Source organism: Suncus etruscus, chromosome 3 (assembly GCF_024139225.1).
Source record: "Suncus etruscus isolate mSunEtr1 chromosome 3, mSunEtr1.pri.cur, whole genome shotgun sequence".
Taxonomy (NCBI): domain Eukaryota; kingdom Metazoa; phylum Chordata; class Mammalia; order Eulipotyphla; family Soricidae; genus Suncus; species Suncus etruscus.
In genome coordinates this window covers 124,581,477-124,587,954 of record NC_064850.1, presented here as the reverse complement: position 1 = coordinate 124,587,954, position 6,478 = coordinate 124,581,477, and the positions used below count along the sequence as shown (strand labels likewise).

General features: G+C 36.9%; 1 non-coding gene across 1 annotated transcript; it reads left to right on the top strand.

The window, feature by feature from the left end:
• The first annotated feature begins 6,107 nt into the window (after nucleotides 1-6,107).
• LOC126005180 (small nucleolar RNA SNORA51) lies at nucleotides 6,108-6,240 on the top strand. The gene has a single exon (XR_007494352.1). It is a non-coding gene; the product is annotated as a small nucleolar RNA SNORA51 (small nucleolar RNA).
• Nucleotides 6,241-6,478: the final 238 nt, after the last annotated feature.

Here is a 6,478-nt window from a genome sequence, read left to right as displayed (position 1 = left end):
GGAAAACATCTGCCTGGCATTTCGAGACCCAGAGTTTGTTTGATCTCCAGCACCAGAGGCTCCCTGAACAATATTGGGTGTGTCTCGGGTAGCCCCAGTGATAAACATTCCTCCTCAGGGAGGCCTTGGATTAAACAAAAAATCGAAACAGAAAACTTAGCTGTGACTCCATCCATCATCTTTGACAGCATTTCCAGTCTCTCCTCTACCTTCTTTCTTCCTCATCAAGACAAATCCCATTGCAAGGAGGTGCCTAAAAATGCAAGAATGGTCAGCATCACATAGTTTTACAGTAAAACATCTTTGAAGAACCATCCAGCATCTGTCCTTGTGTTTAAAAGAGGTGAGGAAAAAAACGAGTGAGAAAGGAAGAATCAGGTTTACTTGCACACGTTTGAGGAAACTCTAGAGCAAACACAGTAAGTAGCCAAACCTTAAAAGCCCTTATAGTGTTCACATGAGGACACATGTGTAGGGGAGCAGAGGGCATAGAACCCACTCCTCAGAACACAGCCCGGAGTAAAGTTGGCAAAGTCCCACCTGTTCATGCTCAAACTAGTGTTAACTTACTCATGCTTGAATCTGGAAGGTCTCTGGGTAGCCTGATTAGGGCACTTAGCTGGTGTGTTTGCAGCAAATACACTCTAACCATAGAGCTTTCCTTGCCAAATAAGTTGACTGTGAGACAGAATCATTTGGCTTGGTGCCACATTCCTTTTAACACTCTTAAGCACACAGAAACATGTTTTAAATTTCCCTGACACTTCAATAGGCCCCGTTCCCATTTCCACTTGTTTATTCACTCAACGGACACATTTTTTGAATTCCTCCTTTATGCTGGACTCCCCGATGTTGAATGTATATAAGCCTTAACTCTGAGTCCAAGGCACATGTGCAGATTTAACTATCTAATGGGTGGAGAAATAAGTCAACTACCAACCGAGGGCTGTAGCAATAACAATGAAAGCAAAGTGCTATTAAGGGCACAGGGGGATGGCTCAGAAGTCCACAGTGAGGGTTCCCTTGTGGGAGGCCTGACTTCCACCCGTGGCACTTCAAAGGCCCCCCGCCCCCCAGAATAGCCAAGAGTGACAAAAGACCAAAGGAAAAAACAGCAACAGTAACAACAACCCTTTGCTCAAGGAAAGGTTCCGCATTAGCACACTATGAAGAGTTTTTCCAATGAGCACTGTCTCCCGAGAAAGGCTCTCAAAGGGGCTGACATTTTTATGAGACCCGAGGACTAGAGAGTGCCAAAAAGGCAGATATTGGAGAGAAATAATTCTTTAGGAAGTGAACTATAAATATTCAAGAACTAAGCCATGCGAGAGCTTCATTTGGGGGAAACTAAAAGACGAATTTCACCCTTTTTCTATTTGGGACATCCTAGAGGGTGAGACTGTTTTCAAGTGATGTGGATCTGATATTATGCATGCCTCGCTGGCCACGAGGAAAAGTTTGGCTCTTAGAAAAGCAATAAGAAGACACTGACACAGTGTCACAAGCATGCTCAGACATGCTAGATAATGCAGAGCTGCTTAAAGGTCATTTCACTGTTTTTGGCAAAAGCAAGATATCTTGGTCTCTAAGGTGGCAATCAGAGCACAAGAAAATAAAAGATGTAGTTGAGAAATTAGGCAACACAGGAATGGAATTTCAAGATGGATGGAAGAATAAATGTCTCCTTTAGTGAGTGTTAAGAGTATATGAGGTTATGCAGAAAGTAGAGCAATTGACTTAGATATGAGGAAAAGTATTTGCATGTGCTTTAAAGTTTATATTCATGGTTAAGTCATTCCACTTCAGGTGTCCTAAGAAAATATCCAAATATTTTGCAAATTTAATTCATTTATCCTTTCCTGGGTACTAAATATGGAAGTTTCTTATTTTCTTCTTTAAGCAATTTTCCCTGCAGTTGTATCTTGAAACCCAAAAATGGGTAAAATATATTCCCACCATTGGTGGACTCTGCCCTACAGCAAATGTCAAAATATTTCTCTTTGGATGTCTAGAGGAACCTTGGATTTAGTGTGTCCTGATTAATGCCACACTATTACCTGCTTTCATTCTTAAGGATGCACACAGTGCACACACAAAGACACACCACACCACACACACACACACACACACACCAGTGACCGTTTAGGTCACTTCCCATCACACTTCTGTTCTCTCCTCTCTAATCAGCACTTGCCTGCCATGACCACTGTTTGGCTTAAGAACCCAAGCACTTCTTGCATTTCTCATTGCGATTTCATCTTTATTACCAGGATAATAGCCTAGTTTGCCATTAAGTCACCCCAGGAACACACATTAGCCAGTTCATTTTTCCCTCTCTCCTCTTCCTTTCTGTGTTCTAATCTAGGTCAAAGCGATCCCCAAATATCTTCTAAATGCAAATAATGCACTGACCAACCCCAGCTTGTGAAATATTTTTATGTATTGATAGCACATACTTTCTTTAGGTGCAGAATATACTACTGTCAGCTCAATACCCTGAAATTTATTAAATATTTGCTCATAACTTTCTATTTTTTCTTGCCATGTTTAGTTCCTACCTATCTTCCAGGATGTTTTCAGGAAATATCAAATAAAGAAAGAATATTTTGTTTAAGAAAGGACATATTTCTATATAGGAACTGGAAATTATACTTCAATAAAACTCCAATTACAAATAGTAATGACCCTAAGACAAATGAACTCACGGTTATTTGTAATTATTTTCTGCTAGAGAAGATTTTACATATAAAGATAATTGTTTTTTAACTATATAACAAAATTATTCTTATAAAGATATTATATCTGGGGCCTGAGAAATAGCACAGCAGGTAGGGCATTTGTCTTGCATGCTGCCAACCTGGGTTCAATCCCTGGCACACCATATAGTTGGCCAATCCTGCCAGAAATAATTTCTGAGAGTAGAGTTAAGAGTAACCTCTGAGCCACCATTGAAGGCTCAAAAACAAACAAACAAAACAAAAATCCTATTTCTGAACCTTGCAACTGATTGAAAGATATGAGTTAGAGTTGAAAAATTGGTTTAGTGAGATGTTTGAATATAATGATTTTTACAAGCTATAATACTTGTGTTCATCTTTGACATGAAATATTACTGCACAACCATTTCTAATTCCTCTAAAACATAAAGTAGAGGAGCAAGAGAAATAGCACAGAAGGGAGAGAGCTTGTCTTAGACACAAGAAACCCCAGTTTGATCCTTGAAACATATATGGTTCCCTATGTCCTTGAGCATAGAGACAGAAGTAACACTGGAACACCACTAGGTTTGGCCAACAAACAAACAATGATAATTAGAAGGATCTTTAGAATTATGATGCAATTTATTATATGGTTTTATAAAATTAGTATTATTAACACAAACACTCCATCTCTACCTGGTATAAATGAAAGTTGGCATGTACTAGATCTCCGCTATAATCCAAAAAAAAAAAAAAAACCTTTGTGCCAATATGCCAAATGTAGACTAATACATAGAACAGAAATCTCCAGCTAGTTAATTGTAGCTTCCAGCACACCCACTAGGTACATTGAATGAATAATTTGGTTACCCCAATTTCCCTAAGCCCTACTGCAATGCCCTGAGAGAATCATGGAAATAGGATATTCCTTCCCTTTATGGTAATAAAATCTCCAGTTGTTCATAAAGAAATTTGGGGACTTGTCTTAAAATTGTCCACCCTGATAAAGTGTTCTATTAATTTTAAAAGACATAATAATCTTAGAAATGTAGCTAACCTCCAGATATCCTTTGATATATTTATTTAATCTGTTCCTAGTCCTTCTGCTGCTCTCGCCTCATTAAAAATCACCAAGAATAGTAACGAAGGTTATTAAGATCCACCATGTTGTAGTATAAAGGGAACTTATGTGTTGGCAGGTTTATTAGTGAAATACTTTTAAGCGCCCTTCAATTAAGCTTTATATGATTTAGCAGTGGACTGTGCAAATTATAGCTTTGAATCAATAAAAAAGGAATTATGCTCAAAGAAAAATAGAAATTTACACCTTATATGATTGACAGAATGGTTAGATTTGGTCTTCTCTAACCCATGTAAAAATAGATTTAAAATAATTCTACTGCATAAAATGGATACACTAAGTGAAAATTGCATTACTAATGTAATTCAGTATCTCATTTTAACTCTAAGTAGTTATTTAGCAAAATCAGCAGTTCAGACTAAAAGCAAAAAAAAAAAAAAAAGTCTTTTAATTATGATAACGTGGTCCGCTGAGCATGGACTCATTGTTTCTTTTAGAATACAATGGTTCTCAATCAAATTATTTTTAGTATAATTTGAGGCTGGAAAATAATTATAGAGGCAAAAAAAGTAATATGCATTTCTTGATATTTAAAACTCATAAATGACACCAATTCAATATGATTGAGAGATGAAATTCAAATGCATATCATTCACCCTGATGCTTTTCATTGATGTTTCCAGACTACTTATTAATTTCATTTTCCTGAAATACTAATAACACCAACTTTTGGAGATTACAAAGATGATAAATAAGCAAAAGGTTTTATATCTTTATGCAATGATTATCTTTAATTTTGAAAATCTATACAACTAATTTTAATCAAAATCTTTCTGTAATTTCACAGCACAAAGTTGAGGCTGGAAAATCATCTAGTAAGCATCAATAAATTAAGGAAACATAAAAAACAAAAATGAAACTTAACAATGTGCTGTGAATCTCCTATACACTTGATAGAGTCTCCTAGATGAATATTATTGGCTTTATCTTCACTGCAGCTAAGAGAAAGTTTTCTGGTGTGGATGGAGAAGTTGAGGGACATGAATCTCCTATTATGACACAGTCAATATTGGAAGACAAATATGCAGATTTTTTCCACCTTCTCAAAAATGTTGTTTAGGTACAGTGAGCAGAACTCTCTAACTCTGAAATAGTGTTTCTCAAACTTTGTTCAATCATAGACGCTTCTATCTCTGCTTCCCTTCTGTAAAATCTGAGTTTTACAAGTTAATGACTTAATCTCTTCTGATGGGTTACCTTTTATGCTATTTTTATATATGACTCCCTGAGAATATTCTATAATAAAACCATAGAAAACCCAGTTAAAAACTACTGCTCTAAAGGGTTTTTCCAACATAAAAATCTATTTTTAAAGGCTTCATATTCTTTCCAAAGAGGTATCTGGCATATAAATGGAAGACACATTTGGGGATAGAAGTATTAGCCCTTCTCCCTAAAATATTATATTTCTGTGTATAAATATATGAATCAAAAGACTAAAAATTATGAAAATGACAATAGTGACTTCAGCTATTTAAGATTCTTTAACTTCTGACAAAAAGTGATAACTTCTTTACGCCAAAGAGTATGAAAGTGTTGATAACTACTTTATGCTTAATTACATTTATTCTGTTAAAATGTACCAAGATCACTTTTTATTATTCATTCCTTCAGATTTCCAAATGAACATAAACTTATATATTAAAAATATTTGACAATATTTTGGGTATTCTTTCAGTTTTGTTGATTCTGAGAGGCTTCTTTCCTTCAGAGAGTAAATTATTTTAAATGATGTAACAAGATGTTTAAAATACTAATTTCGCTCTGGGAGCTGGAGGCTTCAGCAGGCAGCATGGGGAGCAGCATGGCTTCATGCTGAAGACCTTTTGGCCACACTTAGGGGAGATGTGGGCTCCGGCTGCCCCCCCCCCACAGCCTTCTCTCTCCTTCCTCCTGGACACCAATGCTATCCCTGGCCCCCTGCCGAGTGTGCCAAATAGGTAGGTGCCAGGTAGGAGTTTAAAGGGTACCCCAGGCCTTCCCCAACACCCAAAATGCACAAGAGGTGCGTGCTTGAGGATTTCGATGGCAACTTTCCTCCCCACTAGTTCCCATTTTTATATTTAAAGTTTATATAGATTATATCCCAAGTGTCCTTCCTCCCCACCCCACACTGGCCTGTACTCTAGAAAGGCTTTCTATTAGGTGGGGAGGAAGGACACTTGGGATATTGGTCATGGAAATGTTGCACTGGTGAAGGATTTTATATATATAATATATATATTTATATATATTAAAACATCAAAAAATAAGAAAAGAAAAGATAAGGCCTCCCAATTTTTACCACAGGCTGTGTTCTTTACACAGACTGTATAGAAAGAGGAGGTACAGTAAATGCTCCTCATGTACACCTCAACCCAGGACCTTTGCCTGGTCTGTAATGTGAATTGGGGGACAAAAAATAAAGTTTATATAGAATAATAGATTATCATAGAATTTAATCCACTTTGCATTATACAGAATGTAATTTACTGTCCTTCCCTTTGGGTCACCACCTTTAGTCACATTTCTAGTAGTTTACCCACTCATCCCACCACCTATCACCCCACATTTAACTCTTTTTACCATTAGTTCTTGACTCTTCACAAGCAGATCATTATTCCTACTTAAGCCAGCTGCCAAACAGCTCCCACAGTGG